The sequence below is a fragment of the Pezoporus wallicus genome, unplaced genomic scaffold (genome assembly GCF_028554395.1).
Source record: "Pezoporus wallicus isolate ANWC-B61680 ecotype Strahan unplaced genomic scaffold, APGP_CSIRO_Pwel_v1 contig_6665, whole genome shotgun sequence".
NCBI lineage: Eukaryota > Metazoa > Chordata > Aves > Psittaciformes > Psittacidae > Pezoporus > Pezoporus wallicus.
Window position 1 is genome coordinate 1,830,059 of NW_026636967.1, and position 21,166 is coordinate 1,851,224.

The following is a 21,166-nucleotide window of genomic DNA, read 5'->3' on the forward strand; positions in this document are numbered from 1 at the left end:
GGTGTAGCTGCTGTGCTTGGAGCTGGGGTAACTGCGTTGTCTGTAGCAGTTGAAGTTTGAGCAGCTGCTGCACTTGCCGCTGTGGTAGCTGCGCTGTTCGTTGCGGTGCTGAAGCTGCTGTGTCTGGAGCTGGAGTAGCTGCGCTGACTGTTGCTTTGCCCTCAGATCCACCGACATTCTTTTCCTTTTGAAGGTGCTGGACAGTATTGAACAAGGCCCTGTAAGCATAGGCCAAGCCCCAGCATGCTGCCATGATTTGTCCGTCTCTGGTATGGCCAGAATGACCACACAACTCATTTAAGTGTTTTACTAATTCTTCTGGATTTTGCAGTTGTCTGGTAGTGAAATTCCACAGTACTGGAGGGGTCCACTGACCTAGATACTTGCCCATACTATCCCACACACCCTGCCACTCGTGGTTGTCCAGCCTCAGGGAAAATCTCTTGGTCCTTCTACATCGTCGTTTGACCCCAGACAAGACCCAAACCTGACTCTGCTTAACTCTTGAAATCAGTCGTGGGCAAAACACACTCTGTATGCATGTTAGCATGGTGATTCCCATCACGATCAGCAAACAAGTCTCAACAGCATTAAAAGGCCATTCAAAAACTTCAAAACTCTCAAATGTAAATGGTCTGGGGGGAGGACTGGGAGGGTAAAAGGATGTCTCCTTCACAGGTTGAGCACCTGAGAAGGAGAAAAAAGATGTGTAATTGCTAAGCACCTCCATCATATACCTCCCAAAGTATAAAGGTGGTGATCACACTGGGAACATAAGCCAGATCAGTTTCATGATCAATGATTCTATTGTATTACAAGTCATTACCATAAAGCATAATGAGACAGAAACCGTAGCCCAAGCCCCACACTTGTAAAACACGAATACAGCAAATACTGGATGGAAGTAAGATATGATATACTGGAACTGTGAGATCAAGAGGAACAACCTTGAGAGCCAATAAATCAGCATTGTGACGAGTGACTATTAATCCGGTCAGATCTGTCCTTATCTCAACCCCTTTGTGCCCCACGTTGGGTGCCAAAAAGAAGTGTTGTGGTTTAAACCCTAGCCAGACAGCTTGTTCACTCAATCCCAGTGAGTGGTGCCGGGCTGACAGCAATCGAGGCACCCCCCCACCCCAGGGCTCTCCCCTTCCCCGCTCCCAGAGCAGAGGAGCAGGGAGGAGGATCGAAAGGGTGCAACTCCTACGGGTTGAGACAAGAACAGTCCAGCAACCAATGTACAACACAAATCACCACCGCTACTGCCAACAACAACGATAAGGGAAAATAACAAGGGAAGAGAATATGATACCACCGGCCAAGAAATGAGTCCCACCCAGAAGCCCGTGTCTTTCCAGGGAACTCCCAGTTACCCCCCACCCCGGGCATGATGTGCTGTGGTATGGAATACCTCTTTGGCTAGCCTGGGTCAGGCGCCCCGTCTCTGCTTCCTCCCGGCTTCCCCTCCTCCCTAGCAGAGCATGAGCCTCACAAAGTCCTTGGTCAGGGTAAACATCACTTAGCAACAACCAAAAACATCGGCTTCACCAACACTGTTCCCAGGCTGGAAGTCAAAACGCAGCACTGCACCAGCTACCACGAAGGAGAAACATGACTGCTACTGCTGAACCCAGGACACACAGGAAAATGCCTGGTGCCTGGTGGTAGCAAGCAGAGGGGAGCCTGCAGTGCCCTGGCAATACCAAAGGCAGTAGCATCATGAGTGGGATGAACAGGGGTATGGCCAGGGTACTGAGGGGGAAGTTACTTGTTAGGTCATATCTAGATACCATACCAACAAACTGGGGTGAGGTCAGTGAGGTCCCCCGGGCAGTCAGGGTTGGAACACTTTCCCCATGAAGACAGACTGTGGAAGCAGAGATAAGCTGCAGTAAGGACTCAGAGAAGCAACTCTGCCTGCAGGGAAGGGATGGAGAAGACAAAACCAAGCTTTTCATATCACAGGGGTACATGGTGGACAACACAACAGACTACAGATGTAAATTGAAATAGGGGAGGTTTCTGCTGAATACAAAGGGGAAAGAAAGGCAAAGTCAGACCTTGGACAGTTTTTGATTCTTAGAAATATTGCTGCTTAGAAAATATATTGCGTATTTATAAAGAAAGGATATAAAGTATATAAAGGATATGAAGACGTATAAAACACAGGCTTATAATGCTTGTAAGATTGGATGGGATATTTCCTAGTACCTTTGGATTTTGGCAATTTGTTATGGTGTGATACAATGCAAAGCAGGGGGTTCTTAATATGAGAAAGTACTGACAGCATATTCTGAGTAGAGCTTCACCATTTGTGAAGTGTGAAGTTTTTCTCCTCAAACATGTCATTGAGCAAGGTGGCAGTTATTTATATATTTATTTTCTTTTGCCTCCCATGTTGTTACTGCTGAGAATTTTCTGTCTCAGTCCTTCCACAGGACATAGATTAGTAAGTATTTTCCCATTGGAAAATGTTGATCAGTCCAAATGTAAATGTTCTAAATCTGTCAACATTTTTGGAGCCTTTCGTAACTGACAAAATGCCAGCAGGAACCAGAACAGCTCCCATTGTATGAATGGCATGCCATGAAATTTGCAAGATTACCCAATGAATTACCCAACCCAAGTTTAGAAACCTTAGAGCTGACATATCTTCCAGAAAGACCAGTTTAATTTTTCAGTCACTTTTAAAAAAAGGACAAATAAACATTCACACTGATACTTCAGGAGTAAGAAGCATGGTACAGAGGACAGCATGATACTGTTGGGAAGGCTGACTCACTTGAGCTGTCATGGTGTCAGGACTGACCTTGCAGAACAGGAATTGCTTCAGAGACCTGCTTTCTTATGGGCTTAGTTACAATCCTAGGCAATATAACAAAAATACAAAATCAAAAGTGTCAGTTTGCAGAAACCTGTAATTGTGGGGTTGCCTCCAGAGATCTGTCCATCTGCTGAGGTTTCATGTACACTACATGCATGGCAAGGAAAGAAGCAAAGTGGGAACTATGCTGCTCTGGAAACTGAAATTTTAGCAGATCCCTCGGAGCCATGGGATATGCTGAGAGGACGACATTAATTCTGGGTCTTGAAATGATACCAGGTCTCAATTTTGCACCTATCTTATTTCACTTGAGCCTGAATAAAAGGTTCTCAGGGCACTATGTAATAGATAGGATTCATCTGAATGAGGATTAGACAGTTGAAGACACTTTTGCTAGCATGCACTTTGCCTTTGATTTCTTCAGGTCAGTTCTCAAATGTGAAGCCACAAAGGCAATCATAGGTTTTATGTGCTTGGGTTCACTGCTCAGGTCCTCTTCTTTGTTGTAAAAGGTGAGATCAGAGCACAGACCATTAGTGTCACTGTGAATACATCTAAGGCTGTGGGGGAGCTTGATAGTTAAAGCTTTTCTCTGGCTTGATTGCTGAACAATGGGTAGGGAAAAAGTGCAGGCACTGTTCTAAGATTAGTGTACAGTCCACTGCAAGAAAATTAATGCACTTAAACCACCATAGAGAGCAAATATCTTTGAACTATATTCTCAGATTGAAGAGTGAAGGGGAAGAAAAAAAAAAAGACTGAAATAATGTCAGAAGTGTAGTTACTGCCTTGTTCGTAATACATGAAAAGTATAGTGGTAAGATTACAGGGTGACCCTTGCATGGCAGTCCGTGCACCCAGAACAAGAGACATGGTGTAATATCCAGAAAGAATATTATGGTTTGAGCTATCTGAAACTACAGGTTTGTTTAAAACCACAAAGTACTCAGATTTGTTATTCATGCTGTCAAAAAAATTACTGTCCATGCCATAACACTAGTCACACTGTTAATATTTTCAAAGTGTACAAAATAGATAAATCAAGGGAAATACTGGAAAGATGTCTTGCTAATTTCCAGCCTACTTCTCATCATTTCAGAATGCAGTACTTTCTGTATGTTCTTTGTGTGACTACGCTTTATTTTTATGTACAGTGGGGTTGTCTGAAACAGCTGAGAGGAGCTGGAGGAGAGAAGGCAGAAAGCACGTCAACTACTGTGAATGCTAATGAAATATTTCTGTTAATATTCCTTCAACTACTATAAATTACCAAAATTCTAAATATCTAGTGTGTGATGCTAGGTGAATCTGAAGATAAATTAAGTATTTGTATAGTGTATTAATTGGATTGGAATGAAAAGACAATTATTTGACTCTTCCCAGTTGCTTTCAGAAATTAATTCTAGTCTCTAAAGAAAAGAAAATTATATTTACTTTGCAGATGAAACAGTCTATTCATAATAAACATTAATCTTATGTTTATTAGTAGACTGCATTTCAGATACATGAATACAGTAGGAACTTTGTTTTGCTTTTGTCCATTGGAAAAAGAAAGGGAAATACTAAAGTCTCCTTAGTTTCCCAGGTTTTTTTGTTTGGTGGTTTGCTAGGCTGTTTTGGGTTTTTTTTCAGTTCTTTTTTCCACATAGCAAATGTGGAGTTTCTTAAAATCACCAAAGAGTGCTTGTTCAGAAGATGGATTTTACAGTAGAACACTTCTCAGTCCAACAGCAGATCAAATAACACACCTCTCATAAAAAAGGTTCCTTGTTATCATAATGGCTGTTTGTCACAATAAGTATATTATTACTTACCTATTGATGTCAAACTTACTAACATTAGATTTTGTGAGGACTTCAAATTATGAATAAAACAGTAATTAATATGATTGGTTTATCTACATAAAATTATTCTTTGAGATGGTTTCTGTTTATTATAATAATAAAACTAGGCATAAAAGAACAGCTCCTTTAGTTGTTTTACAGTGTGTGCTAATGCTTGCATGCCTTATTATTTCTGAAAACACTAACCCAGCATTATATAATGGCAATATTTACAGAATTGTTTTCCATTTCTTCCTTGCCTGGATAATAGATTTTAGAAAGAGTTTTTCCTTCCTTCTTTAATAACGATTAACAATACAAGAGAACAAAAAATATATTCTCTCCTTTTGATAATAAATATCTGGAACTATCCAAATTTTAGGTAACCTGTAAAGCTTTCAGAAGTTACTTCTTTTCAGAACTATCATATTCAATACATACATTTCTCTCTCAGCATTTGGAACAAACTCATTTCATCCAGTTCACTCAAAGCAAGAAAACACTATTTTTAACACAGCAAAGCAATATAACATGATTTTATAAACAAATACAGTATGCAGTTTGCAATACACATGGGTCAACACTACTATTTTTTTCTCTCTAGAAAGCTTTTGCTGTCTTTTTTAATCCTTGTATGTCACAATGGATGAAAAATAATAATAAAAAAGAAAAATATTTTATTTTACCCACATTTCTATAAGTTTGCAGATTTTCAACATATTCTGAAATATCTCAAATATAAGAAGATACAAACAAGTCTGACACAAAAGGAAAGGTCAATGACAATAAGTCTTTAAGCTTTCAGTTAGCCTCCCCATGGAAATTAATCTGACAGAGAAAATAAATGTAGAAGGCATTATCTGCGCCCTTTGTTCAATGACTTCAGCCAAACAGTAAAGCTTTTTATTTTGGAGAAATAATTTTAAACAGTTCCATTCAGACTCATTCTGAAGTCAATGAGAGTGTTGCCTGCAAAGAGCTAGTTTTCTCACAACAGAAAGTATATCAAACTTGAACACAAAACAACTGGTGGTGCTTGAACAAACCTCTCAAATGAAGTAATCATGTCTGCTTTTTATAAACTTTCTAAGTCCCACAATATTGCTCCTAGTAGTGCATCCACAGTATGAGCATTTCACCAGCTTGTAGTAGTGCTAAATGAATCGACAGTGTTCAACATATGAATGCAATCGCACAACACTTTACATCTGTTCATGAAACTACCTCACTCAGTGTCAAAAGCAGCCATGCTACTTAAACAGCATTTTTTCTAGTATATGTTATTTTCTTCTTCCACAACAGTACCTGAGTATCACAGTAGAAACAAAATTTCACCATTAGCATCACCTTCTGGACTGTAGAGAAACCAGTGTGTCTCAGTGGCAGGAAAATCTATGAAGGGAACTGCTTTGCAGTAGGGAATGCATAGCCTGAAGATGGAGGAGAGATGGGAATGGCTATGATTTTGTTTGGACAAATGCTGTTTCAGCAAGAAGTTGGGTAATATAGCTAGAAAATGCATTATCTTTATGGTGGAAACTGTTCCTGAGGGGAATGTAAAAGATCTGATAGCTATTAGTTTTACAGATATTTTGAAGCTGCTCAGTAAAAGACTGATTACTCAAGGCATACTGTAAGAACACTTTCTGTTTTTCTAATGTCTTCATGAATTCATTGTCTAACATTTAATTTTCCTGGGGCCAAATTCAGCCAGCTCATTTGAAACTGTGATATACCCCAGACACAATTGCATTGACTATGTGGTAAAGATGGAAGAATATAGTCTGTGCTAAAAGCATTATGCTTAAGGCAGTGAGGAGGGTGTGCAGCAAGCACTATCCTGGACTTAAGGAGAGCAGACTTTGGCCTCCTGAGGGCTCTGCTTGGTGGAGTGCAATGGGATAAAACACTGGAGAGAAGAGGAGCCCAAGAAAGCTGGTTAATATTCACGGATCATGCTTTCCAAGCTCAGGAGCAATACATCCTGACAAAGAGGAAGTCAAGCAAAAACACTAGGCCTGCATGTGTAAATAAGGAACTTCTGGAAAAACTCCAACACAAAAAGGAAGCCTACAGAGCGTGGAAGCAAGGACAGGTAGCCTGGAGGTATATAGAGAAATAGTCAGAGCAGCCAGTTACCAGATTAGGAAAGCTAAATCCCTAATAGAATTAAATCTGGCCAAGGGCATTAAGGGCAAGAAGAAAAGTTCTGTAGGTATAATGAGGATAAAAGGAAGACAAGGGAAAATGTAGGCCCTCTCCAGAAGAAATTGGAGACCTGTTAGCCATACCACGGAGAATGCTTAATGACTTTTTTGCCTCAGTCTTCACCGACAAGAGCTCCAGCCATAGTGTGCAAGCTGCAGAAGGAAAAGGAAGGGACTGGGGGAATGAAGAACCACCTGCTGTAGGAGAAGATCAGGTCTGAGATCATCTAAGGAACCTGAAGGTGCACAAGTCCACGGGACCCGTCGAGGTACATCCATGGATACTGAGGGAACTGTCAGATAAAGTTGCCAAGCCAGTATCCATCATATAAAAGCAGTTGTGGCAGTCTGGCAATGTTCCTACTGTTTGTAAAAGGGGAAGTGTAACTCCCATTTTTAAAAAGGAAAAAAAACTGGACGACCCAGGGAACTACAGGCTGGTCAGTCTCACCTCAGTGCCTGGCATGATCATGGAGCAGACCCTTCTAGAAACTATAATAAGGCATATAGAAAATAGAACAGTCATTGGTGACAGTCAACATAGCTTCACTAAATGCAAATCATGCCTGACAAATTTGGTGCCTTCTAGGACAGGGTTACGGTGTTGGGTGATAAGGTAAGAGCAACTAACCTCAGCTATCTGGACTTGTGAATGGTATATGACACTGTCCCACACAACATCTCTGTCTTTAAAGTGGAGAGACGTGGATCTGATGGATGGACTGCTTGGAGGATAAGGAATTGGATGGTTGGTCACACTCACAGGGTTGTGGTCAACAGCTAAAAATCCAAGTGGAGAGTTGTGACGAGTGGTGTTCCTCAGTGGGACTGAGTGCACCCTCAACAAATCTGATGATGATACCCAGCTGTGTGGTGCAGTCAACATGCTGGATAGAATGGATTTCATCCAGAGGGACTGTGACGCGCTTGAGAAGTGGGCCCATACAAACCTCATGAAGTTCAACAAGCTCAAGTGCAACGTCCTACACCTGGGTCAGGGCAATCCCAAGCAAAAATACAGACTGGGCAGAGACTGGATTGAGAGCAGCCCTGAGGAGAAGGACTGGGGGTGTTGGTCAGTGAGAAGCTCAACATGAGCTGAGTGTGTGCTTGCAGCCCAGAAAGCCAACAGCATCCTGGGCTGCATCAAAAGAAACGTGACCAGCAGGTCGAAGGAGGGGATTCTCTTCCTCTGTTCTGGTGAGACCCCGTCCTACCCCAGCATTCATGAGTGGCTTAAAGAAGCACAATCATCTGCTAAGAAATTCTTATTCTGAACATCTTAGAGAAGAGCTCTATAAAGATATTATGATGTTCTATTAGGTGAAATCATGTCTTTTGAGGTAATGTCACTTTTAATTTGGAGGAGTTCAAGGAACAGGCAATAATCAGTAAAATTTTCTCACAAATAAACAGCCCTGGTTAAAGCCAGAGTTTCACACAAAAAAAAATGGAAAGATGAGATTTTTCGTATGGTTCTGTGATTATTTTCTTGTTATGACAAACTTTTTCAAAGTTTTCTGATTTGTCACATAAAGGCTAGGATTACTATAAGTTTGTGGAACTGAAATAGATGATTTTAATGAATAAATAAAAGCCTCTGGATGAAGGAGACTGAACTGAAACAGTCTATCTGGACTTTTAAGGTTTTTCTGCAAGCAAGGTATCTCATGAAAGATTTCTGAAACTTTTAAAATTATAAACATTAAGGGGATAGATAAGAAGATAAGATCCATTAAAAATAGAATCAAACAGAAGGTCAGTTTTCACAATGCACAGTGATAACTTCTGGTACCTGTGTTTTTCAACATATTCATAAATAAACTGGAATAGAGAATGAATGGTGTCATGACAGGCTGAGGGAGACAGCTGGTACTTGCCAGTCTGGGGGTTTGACCAGTAACTAAGATGAGAATGTATCCTAGATTCACACACAGAGACACAGACACCTCTTCCCCCTGCCTCCAGGATAGAGACATGGTACAACTGTAGTTTATTGACAACATATCAGTGTGACTTATGAAATTTGTTTTTTGACATTACCTCCATGCTTCTTTTGTCAGGTCCATGCTGACATATGATTTGTTTCTGTTTCCTCCTTTTCCCCCTAGTTTTCCAATTGACAATATCTTGAATCAGGTAACATCACTGGAATAAACATTCTCACCCTCTCACAGCCCGCATCAATTGGTATGGCTGACTAAGTCTTGTTCTGCCTCTCTTATAATTTGTCTCATGTTTAAGTCCCTGTCATGTTCATGTTTATGGCTTCTGCCTTTTTTTTTTTTTAATATCCCTTTTGGTACAGAAAAAGGTCCTTGACCTGAAGCCGTTAAGTGAGCAGGCACTCTCTCTCCACATAACATTATAGGCAGGGTCCTTTTCTTGCCTGAGGAACCTGAGGGGGCTGTCAGTAGAACATCACTTTTTACTTACACTTACCTCATAGCTTCCTTGAGCGTCAGTTCTGGTCACTGTGGAAGACAAGATCCAGGAGGAGGTGTAACTCTGATTTTGATCCAAGGTGTCCATTTTTATGAGACCACCTTATAGCAACTAATAAAATCAGGAGTTTTTAGCCAGACAGTAGGAGAACAAGATTCAATTCCTTTTCTGTCTGTTCTGAAACAGGTCCCTGAGCCAACACAAAAAATTTTTCATCCTGTGGTTTAAGACTTAATTTTGTGCTGAAGTGTAGAGATTGTTTACCTTGTTCAGCCAAAAATATTAAGTGTTGTTTCTTGGCTCATCTTTAAAATCTGTTGAAGAAAGTTAGTGTCTAAATCTCTCTGATGCCAGTACATTGTTTTTTACTTTCTAGAGAGAATTTTGCTTCCATGTCCTCCTCTCAGTTTGTTATTTCTTCCATTCTGTAAACAAACCATAGCAAACGGATTTTTTAAAAGTCACCTGAATAAATCCTGTAATTGAAAATTGAATGCCATGTGTACAAATCCCTGGGTAACTAAACAAAGGGAAGCTTACTAAGTTTTCATTACAAAAAACAAAGGATGGTGTTATTACTAGATGACAATTCTAATGCTAATAAAATTGCAGTGAATGAGGAATGTACCTAGCTCTATGATAAAAAGTTTCTAGATTTTTACCAATGAATGCTGTCTTACACAACAAACTATAGAAAATACATGTAAACGTGATTTATACTGTAATTCTAGCTCAAAAAGTTGGAACAGGTCACAGTATTATAATCTGTGAAAATTCTACAAATACTAACACTTTGTGGTAAATAATGACCATCTCTAAACATTTAATTGAAAAATTGGCTACTCTTCCCAAACTGAGAGGCACCAGTATTGCCTACAAATAAGTTAAGCCAGTTCTTTTATAAATCCAATCCATGTGAAAGAATTATGAATTGGGTATGGGTGAAATAGGATAAACTGGATATTCTGAAAGCTTCTGAAGCCTTTGGAGCACTGAAGGGCAACTTTCTCTAGGTCTTGGTCTGTTTAAAGGCTAATCTTATCCCAGGTATTTTCAGTCTTCCTTCCATTGACCTTTGATCCCATATTCCATCATCATTTCCCAAGAATCTGTATGAACTGGGGCTACAAAGAACAAAATAATTCAGATTCTCCAAAATCAGTTCCTTGAAAGAAAGAAGTATGTTTTTGAAAGATGAATCAGCTACTTCTGCCTAAATATGTGGAATTCTGGTTATCCCTGGATTTTAGCTATACTGTTGTAACAATATTTTTTTTTTTTTTTCCCCTAAGGTACTGGTACTGAGCACCAGCATATTTAGGTTCAGTACTGGATAAAACAACATAAAAAAGAGTTCATAGAAAAACAAATGGAAAACATATTTCACTTTATCAAGGCAAAATATTATTTTATCAAAATGTTATTTATCAAAATAAATAATTAGTCAGAAAACAAATTCATTAGGCCAATACAAAAACAACAACATGAAAAATCTAAGAATGGCTGAAGTTAAAATCAAAAGAGATTTTCAGTCTTCTATTTATAACATCTTTAAAAAATAATCTCTGCCAAAACTGACAGCTGAATGGCACTCTTTTTATGTCAGGAAATGAGTAACATAATTCTGTACAAATAAGAATATTTAGAGGGTTAGCAATATATAGAATATTCAGAAGTTTTGAATTCATGCACATTGTGTACTTTAGCACTGAATCCTTTTGTCTCTCTACCTTATTCCTTTGCATAGTAATAGCATTTTGCACAGTTCATTTTGATGGATTATACAAAAACATTTTGCAGACTGAAAAAGAAATTAAAGGAACATGCCTTTTTAACAGAAGCATATATTCTATTTTGCTCAAATATCCATGGGAATTTTTACCGGGAAACACCACTTCCACCTATTTTTCTGCCCTCATCTGCACCACCACTCCCCTCTTATATTAAAAAGCCCAATAAGTATATAAAATAATTTTGTTGCATCTCTTCAAGAACATACAATTGCCCTTTGATCTGCAGTGTCATTTAATGAGCAAAATGGGGAGATATTGTAGACCTACACAGGTTTTTGCTGCGCTTCACAGAGCAGGAAAGAATCCATTCAGCTGGCCACAAAGGTGGACTCTTGTTACCTTGGATGAGCTAGTGACATTGTCACAGTTTGTTACAAAATTCTTTACAAATTAAGTTAATTTGATTTTTACCTTGTTTTCCCCATCTCTGGCAGTGTCCAGGGCCAGGTTGCACGGGGCTTCTAGCAATCTGGCCTGGTGTAAGGCATCCCTGCCTGTAGCAGGGGGGTGTGAAATAGATGATCTTTAATGCCTCTTCTAAACCAAACCTTTCTATGATTTTATGATTCATAAAAGAAACAAGACTCAAAAGAATCAGTGGTTGTCTTGGCATCCCCAGAATTACTGCTAAATTTTGAATCCTTTGTCAAAAACCTCCATTAAAATTAGACAAAAATGTAAAAGTTTTTCTGTGAGTTACTAGAGGTTTCAAAGAGAGAAACTGTGCTAAAGCCTTACCATAAAGGCTCCATCATAGCCTTGTTCTTTATCAGACCCTTCAGAATTGAGCACACCTAGAAATTTATCTGAGTGAATTAAGCACTATTTACTTGATACTAAATGAGATAAGAGGTTATTACTGAAGACAAAACAATCAGTCAAGTCATTTGTTACTGAAAGTGCAATCCCAGTTCTCATTCTGTCTTTGAAAATGCCATCCATCTTCAGGCTATATTATTTTAAAGTTGTATTCCTTTTAAAATAATTGATTTGAATATTTCATATGAAAAGTAGGAAACATCTCCTTAATGAAGGAAAGGAATCTGCAAGAGATAACATTGTCATTAATGAAATCTAATTGGAGATCCATTTAAAAAATAATCTCCTGTGCTAATTTATCATGGAAAGTTAATAGAGTTCTAACTTGAGACAGAAATAGTTCTTTGGAATTTTATAAATGCTCTTGTCTAAGTTAATTATTTCTATTATTCACAGAAATTAAATTAGTGTTTAAAGAAAATTATTCTATGCCATACATTATTTTTTTGTGGAGGGGGCTGTTGAATTTTTTTGTTGTTGTAAGTCTTGAAGGAAAATACTGTGTTTTTTTTAATGTTTTAGACATATCATCATTAATCCTTAATTTCTATTGATTTAAAATACTCTATATTTTATAGATGACAGGGATTTGTCTCACTATGTATAATGCCAATAGACCTTCATTCCCAGTGTTTCATCTTCAATGTTATCTTAGTGAAAAAAACATAATTTTATTCTCTCGTTTGTGACTGCTGGAGTTCTCTTCAAATCCTCTTCTGACCCGCACTGTAATTCTGTCTACAGCTAAGTTACTGTCCTAGGTTCAGCTGTAGCAGTCATTTTTCTCTTTCTTATTAGCTGGTGCAGTGCTCCATTTTTTACTTTAGTCTGAGAACAGTGCTGATAATACACAGATGTTTTTAGTTGTTGCTAAGTAACGTTTACTCCAATCAAGGACTTTCTCAGTCTCATGCTCTGCCAGTGAGGAGGGGTACAGGAAGTGGGGAGGAAGCAGAGACAGGACACCAGACCCAAACTAACCAAAGGGGTATTCCATACCACAGCACATCATGCCCAGTATATAAACTGTAGGGGAGTTACCTGGAAGGAGTAGATTGCTGCTCAGGTCGGTCTGGGTATCAGTCGGTGGGTGGTGAGCGGTTGTATTCTCTTCCCTTGTTACTTCCCTCATCATTATTATTATTGGAGGTAGCAGCAGTGGTTTGTGTTATACCTTAGTTACTGAACTGTTATTATCTCAGCCCGTGGGAGTTACAGTCTTTCGATTCTCCTTGCTATCTCTCTGGGAGTGGGGGATGGTTGGGGCTGGGGAGGGGGGGGGGGGGGAAGAAGAGAGGGAGTGAGCAAGCGGCTTCATGGTTCTGAATTAGCAACTGGGCTTAAACCATGACAGAGACAAGTCAATCTATTTTACACGCTATTTGAAGGTAGCAATTATTATTTGCTATGCTGAAGATAGCATGAATTGCTTTAGAAGGTTCTCAAGACAAAAGACAAAGATTAGTATTGCTCAGGTGAAGGGCCACTAGTTAAGGTATGCAATTGAAAACTAATATATCTGTACACACAAAAGCCACAAGGATCAGAGGCACAGGGACTAGTAAGGGAATGCTGGAAACCTCACCGTTGAAAGCCAGTGCTCACTGATTGATCCACTTCCATGGCAGGGCTGGATTAGCCCATCCAAGAAGAAGGATTCCTCCCAGATGAGACAGGAAGTAAGCTCTCCACTTGACAACCTAAAATCTGAATTGGAGTGTGACCTACAAGTTATAAGACTTATGAGGTGCAAGGGAAGAATATTTTGGGAGTTCATAAAACTCACTATAGGTTTGTGGAGATGTGCGGGACTTAATAAAGGACATTCAAGAGTAGGATCAAAGATGGGGAAAGGGAGAGATCAAGGTTGATTGGCAGGAACAAAGGTGGGGAAACAGAGGGCTACAGGGTTAAAGGGACCAGCTGAGTGTGAGTAGGTTGAAGGTCAGTATGCTTCTTCTGCTATGATTCGGAGAAAACTCCAGGAACAAACTTGCCAACAAAGTTTTCAAGTTGACAAGCAGGTATTCTTCATTACAGTGCTGAGAGACACTGGGGATAGCTCTACCTAGCGCATGTCTCCGTATGGCTACACAAGCCGTCATGTCACTGGGCATACATGCATATTCATGAGGCTACGTATGAATTACATCATTTTCCAGACTGTTTCCCTGCATGCTTGCAAAAATGTGGTCGTGGTCTCTGAGGGTCATTTACTTCTTCCAACAATCTTCATAACTTCTGGCAGCCTTTGAAGCATGCAGTAGATGTTTATACCAACTTAATTGGTTCGTTGATACTACAGACATAGCAATCATCCTGTCCTTCTACTTATTGGTTAGTTTAGCTACAGCCTATCCTGGACATTTGCTAGTCCCAGATACTCCTCATCCCCATGTCCTGTTTCTCTATCCTGTTTTTCTTACTTTTATTTTGTACTAAGGTCACAAGAACCTGTGACTATGCCAGCTACAATGGTTTATTTTATACAAGAATTCTCAGTATGTTCTCTAGCCGCACTCTAATTATTTTCTTTATGAATCATGCACCTCAGTTATTTTCCATTGCTACTGTTACAAAGCCATCAAACTTAATGTTACTTAAAACTGATTCTACTTATTTACAAATGTTTATATTTCATTTTGTGATTTTATGCCTCCTTGTCTCACTAAGCCTTGTACCTTGGTCACTGCAGTCTATCCTCTGTTCTCACTGGTTGAATGCTGGCAAACATCAAGCTGAACTAACAAGCAGAAGACTGAGAGACAGCAGCTGGAGTAGGACCATACACATCAGGGGCTGGAAATCCAGTGAGAGGAGGGAATCTTGGACCAGCTGTTTGGAGGGACCTCTAGTGAGTGTACACACTGTTAAAGAAAATTCTGTTCCCTGGGTTTCCCACAGCAGAGTATCAGATGTCTGATTCTTAGGAAAATAATTCAATAATGGAGTGGTACAGGAATAGGAGCAGCTCAAGCTGGGTGCCTCCTGGGAGGGATCTAGAATAAAGAAATTCCTTTGGTTTTATACCCTTGCATTCTATGCACCCAGCCGTCACACACTGTTCACATGCCTTGCATGCGCTTCACAGTCCAATGGTGAATTTTGGTTTGGGGTCTACTGCTCTATCACTGGGGTTCTTCATGGTCTTGCCGCAGGCTGTAAATTTTTTATCTCTCTGGTCCTTGCACAACCGAAGAACTCATCTCTTTTATCTCCCAATTTGCATAGGCCTCAAAGCTTTTGTTTACATAACTAAGCACAGGTTATTGCTGCCTAAGTCTCCAGCGACTTCAGCTACCCATGCTAAGCAACTACTCATGCTAAGCAGGGCCACTCAGTCAAAAGAACTCAGGTGAAGGAATTCAGCTAACTAACTAAACTTAATTCATACAAACACACTCATACACACATATGTAATATTTTCACTAGCACATTAAAATTCTGATGAGCTCAACAGTAAGAATTGGATTGGGCCATCTGTGCTGTTCATGTTTGTCTGAGTGCTGTGTGTTTAGGTGGATGCTGGTAAAGGCACCCTTTTCTGCCTAAATGGGTCTGTGTGTCTGGTCATGTATACATATATACTGCGTATGTGTGGGTGAGCCTACTGGGAATGGGCTCAGCTGAACTGGGCACAGGGAGCCCCACAGCATCCTTGTGCTTATCAGTTAAGTGCTGGACTCAGCAACCTCTTACACCACTCAGAAGCCTTTTTTGATGTGACAAATTACTGTGATTATAGGACAGATTGCTCAGCTTAGCTTATGTTTTCTGAAACTATCAGCTTTGCTGTAATTTCCATAATAATACTGTCTGGCAAGCAGGAAAAGGAACACTTGAATATTCTATTGATTATTTCTGGCTCTTGCCAGATAACAGCTAAGATTCTTTGGGCCCTGAGATTGTTTGTGATGTAATGGATTGGAGATATGATTAACATGTTATAAAGAAAAAAAATTAAAAACAGCCTCATACAGAACAGAAAATAAATTTCACGGTGCATCAGCATCTCTTTACTCTAGCAGTAATTTTACAGGTGAGTAATTTTGATGTAACATGAAGGAAAAAGAGAAAAAATGTGCCCTCACTGTATGGGTAGCTAAATGCACAACATCTGATCTATAGATCTATGTTTTTGTGGATATTCACTACAGTAAATTTATATTGTAAGAAGAAAATTATTATTTCTTCCATATTTACATACTTTTTTTTAAATCAAGTAATCAAGCACATTCCATTAAAAAGGATATTTTTGAAAGGGAGCTAGCTAATGGATGTATTGGCATATAGCTACTATTATATGGAAAAAATAAATCTTTTTTTTTCCATGTAGCATCTATTGCTATTGCTTTAACACATGGTCAACCTGTATGGAAAGCAGTTTATTTCATTTTCTGCAGCATAGTTTTATCAGACCATTGTCTTTGGAACCTCTCAATACATATCTAATATTGTGCTGAGTAATGAGACAAGGAGGCACAAAAGCACAAAATGGAATATAAACCTTTGTAAATAAGTGGAATGAATTCTAAATAATGTTAACTTTGATGGCTTTGTAATAGAAAATAACTGAGGTGCATGAAGATAAACTGTTGTATCACAGTATCGCAGTATCACAGTATGCTAGAGATTGGAAGGGACCTCGAAAGATCATCTAGTCCAATCCCCCTGCCGGAGCAGGAACACCTAGATAATGTTACACAGGAATGTGTCCAGGCGGGTTTTGAATGTCTCCAGGGAAGGAGACTCCACAACCTCCCTGGGCAGCCTGTTCCAGTGTTCCGTCACCCTCACTGAGAAGAAGTTTCTTCTCAAGTTTAAGTGGAACCTCTTGTGTTCCAGTTTGTACCCACTACCCCTTGTCCTATCATTGTTTGCCACTGAGTAGAGCCTGGCTCCATCCTCGTGACACTCCCCCTTTATATATTTATAGACACTTATAAGGTCACCCCTCAGTCTCCTCTTCTCCAAACTATAGAGACCCAGCTCCCTCAGTCTTTCCTCATAAGGGAGATGCTCCACTCCCTTAATCATCTTCGTTGCCCTGCGCTGGACTCTCTCCAGCAGCTCCCTGTCCTTCTTGAACTGAGGGGCCCAGAACTGGACACAATATTCCAGATGTGGTCTCACCAGGGCAGAGTAGAGGGGAAGGAGGACCTCTCTCGACCTACTAACCACCGCCCGTCTAATACACCCCAGGATGCCATTGGCCTTCTTAGCCACAAGGGCACAGTGTTGGCTCATGGTCATCCTGTCGTCCACTAGGACCCCCAGGTCCCTCTCCCCTACACTGCTCTCTAACAGGTCGTTTCCCAACCTATACTGGAACCTGGAGTTGTTCCTGCCCAGATGCAGGACTCTACACTTTCCCTTGCTATATTTCATCAAGTTATTCCCTGCCCAACTCTCCAGCCTGTCCAGGTCTTGCTGGATGGCAGCACAGCCTTCTGGCGTGTCAGCCACTCCTCCCAGCTTAGTGTCATCAGCAAACTTGCTGATAGTACACTCAATTCCCTCATCTAAATCGTTGATGAATATATTAAATAATACTGGTCCCAGTACCGACCCTTGAGGCACTCCACTAGTTACAGGCCTCCAACTAGACTCAGCCCCATAGACTACAACTCTCTGGCTTCTCTCCTTCAGCCAGTTTACAGTCCACCTCACTACCTGATCATCCAGTCCACACTTCCTCAATTTAGCTGTGAGGATGCTGTGGGAGACTGTGTCAAATGCTTTGCTGAAGTCAAGGTAGACCACATCCATCGCTCTGCCATCATCCATCCACTGTGTTATTTCCTCATAAAAGGCTAAGAGATTGGTCAAACATGATTTCCCCCTGGTGAAGCCATGTTGACTGCCCCTCATAACCCTCTTATCCTTGATATGCCTTAAGATGGCACCAAGGATAAGGTGTTCCATCACTTTCCCAGGCATGGAGGTGAGGCTGACCGGTCTATAGTTACTCGGGTCCTCCTTCTTGCCCTTTTTGAAGACTGGAGTGACATTTGCTTTCCTCCAGTCCTCAGGCACCTCTCCTGTTTCCCAAGACTTGGTAAAGATGATGGAGAGTGGTCTAGCAACGACTTCCGCCAGTTCCCTCAGCACCCGCGGGTGCATCCCATCTGGACCCATGGATTTATGGATGTCCAGATTGCTCAACTGATCTCTAACCCATTCCTCATCAACTAAGGCAAACCGCTCCGTCGACCTGACTTCATCTAAGGTCCCAGTGGTAGAGGGCTCTTCAGGACTGAATGCAGCAGAGTAGACAGAGACAAAGAAGGCATTCAGTAACTCTGCCATCTCTGTATCTTCTGTCACCAGGGCACCCATCCCATTCATCAGTGGGCCTACATTGCCTCTGGTGTTAGTTTTATCTGCCATATATTTGAAAAAGCTCTTTTTGCTGTCCTTGACCCTTCTTGCCAGGTTTAATTCTAAGGATGCCTGAGTCCTCCTAGCTGCCTTCATACATCCTCTAGCAGCAGCCTTATATTCCTCCCAAGTGGCCAGCCCCTCCTTCCATGACCTGTAAACTTTCCTCTTCCACTTGAGCATACCCAGCAATTCCCTATTTAGCCACGCAGGTCTCTTGGCCCTCTTCCTTGACTTCCTACGTGTCGGGATGCTCCGATCTTGAGCACGGAAAAAGCAATCCTTGAATGTCAACCAACTATCTTGGGCCCCTTTACCTTCAAGCAGCCTTGCCCATGGGATTTCAAGCCTTGCTTGAAAAGGCCAAAGTTTGCAGCCTTGCCCATGGGATTTCAAGCCTTGCCCATGGGATTTCAAGCAATTGCTTGAAAAGGCCAAAGTTTGCCCTGCTAAAGTCCAGGGTTGCAATTCTACTTGGTATTCTACTAGTCCTACCACACAAGATCCTGAACTCCACCATCTCGTGGTCGCTGCAACCAAGGCAGCCCTCAACCCTTACTGCTTCAACCAGATCCTCCTTGTTAGTGAGGATGAGATCCAGCAGCACTCCTCTCCTGGTCGGCTCATCCACCATTTGCAGGAGGAAGTTATCATCCATACACTGGAGGAACCTCCTGGACTGTGGCTGGGTTGCCGAGTGGTCCTTCCAGCAAACATCAGGGAAGTTAAAATCCCCCACGATGACCATGGCCTGCAACTGTGAGGCCTCTCTCAGCTGCCTGTAGAAGGCCTCGTCAACTTCCTCACCCTGATCCAGTGGTCTGTAACAGACACCTACAACAGTATCCCCCCTGCCAGCCTGCCCCTTAATTCTCACCCACAGACTCTCAACTCACTCATCATCTGTCCCTGGACAGAACTTGGTGCATTGTAGTTGCTCCCGCACATAAAGAGCAACCCCACCACCCTTCCTGGCTGGCCTGTCTTTCCTGAAAAGGACATAGGCCTCCATGACTATATTCCAGTCATGTGAGCTGTCCCACCATGTCTCTGTAATTGCCACCAGATCATAGTCTCCTGACTTGTAGTTGACACAGTTTTACATCCTCATGACCTAGTACAAAAAGTGTAAGAAAAACAGGATAGAAAAAAAGGACCTGGGGATGGGAGTATCTGGGACTAGCAGATGTCCAGGATGAGAGCAGTTAAACTAACTGAGAAGTAGAAGGACAGGATGGTTGCTATGTCGGTAATGTTAATTAAGCTGGTGTAAACATCTAATGGGCATGTTCCAAAGGCTGCCAGAAGTTATGAAGATTGTTGGAAGAAGTAAATGACCCTCAGAGACCACCACCGCATTTTTGTATGCATACGGAAACTTTCTGGAAAATGATGTAATTCATACGTAGCCTCATGAATATGTATGTATGCCCAGTGACTGTATAAAGACGGCTTGTGTAGCAATATGGGGACACATGTTTGGAGGAGCTATCCCCAGGGTCTCCCGGCACTGCAATGAAGAATACCTGCTTGTCAACTTGAAAACTTTGTTGGCGAGTTTGTTCCTGGAGTTTTCTATGGATCAGTAACAGTTCTTAAGACTAAACATTACTCAAGTTTAGGATGAAACATACTACAAATTTTCAAGAAAATTTTGCTGCAACAAGCCGTTAAATTAGAAACGAATCATATTTCACCATGCTCAGAAGTGGGCATTTTCACAGGCAGACTAGGAAATGTGCACAATCCCTCAGCCATTCAAAAAAAAAAAACAAACAAACAACCAACCAAAAAAACAAAACAAAACAAAACACAGTAAACAATTTGCTGCCCTAGGCAATCACCTGCTCTATCTACTTGAAAAGAGAAGTCAGTTTCTGATGCTTCATTAGAAAAGCACTGAGCATCATCAATCCCGTACTGCTCTTGCTCTTAAAAGCAGAGGGAAAAAATGCTTCAAAATAGTGTGCTTGAGATTTGAGTTTTTTGTGATTTATTTTTTTAGCAAAAGGCAACAGATAAATTCTGCAACTGCAAATATGACAAAAAGTCTTCCTTTCCCACCCCTCTTTTTAGTTTCTGGATGTTCAAAACGAAGTTTTAGAAGCAAAACAAAAATTACCGATTTCAATAAACTAATTGACATGAATTTAAGTTATAAACATACATGATAACAATAGCCTAAATAAGTTATCAGGCAGAATGCAGTCCTCTCAAGTATGGAACTGTATCTCAAAGAGCTGATGTTTCACAAACTACTTTGAAACACCTGTTTGTGGTTTTCTTTTTTTTAAAAAAGAGTCACTGTCATAAATTAATATGCATGCACAACAGAGTTTTGGGGATCAACCCTGAGAAACTTCCTTTTATTATAGTGGAATAAATGAGATGCTAGAAACTCCAGGAAATGAACAAAAGCTGAATGCTCTTGAAATTATTTTTTCCCCAAGCATATACCCCAAACCATACTCCCCTATCTGATGTCATCTGAGCAGTTAGTTTGTTTGACTTAGGCCACATTCATTGCTTACAGAATAGATATCTCAGAGCTCATTTTAAATGTTCTTCAATCAGTGTTTAGGTTAACAATACAGTCCCCTACAAGAGACACTTGCATATTAAATTCTAATCTCTTAATTACAGAAATGGAAAACTCACCTGAAAATCAGTAAGAAACAAATCAGCTGCAGTAATATGGAATTTAGGGTAAATTAATAGATTATCAAACCATTTTATTGGTCAGTATATCTGCCATAATCTGATTCAAGGTAGAATCATAGAACAGAGTCATAGAACGGTCTGGGTTGGAAAGAACCTTAAAGATCATCTAATGCCAACCCCCCCCTGCCATGGTTAGGTGCTTCTTACCAT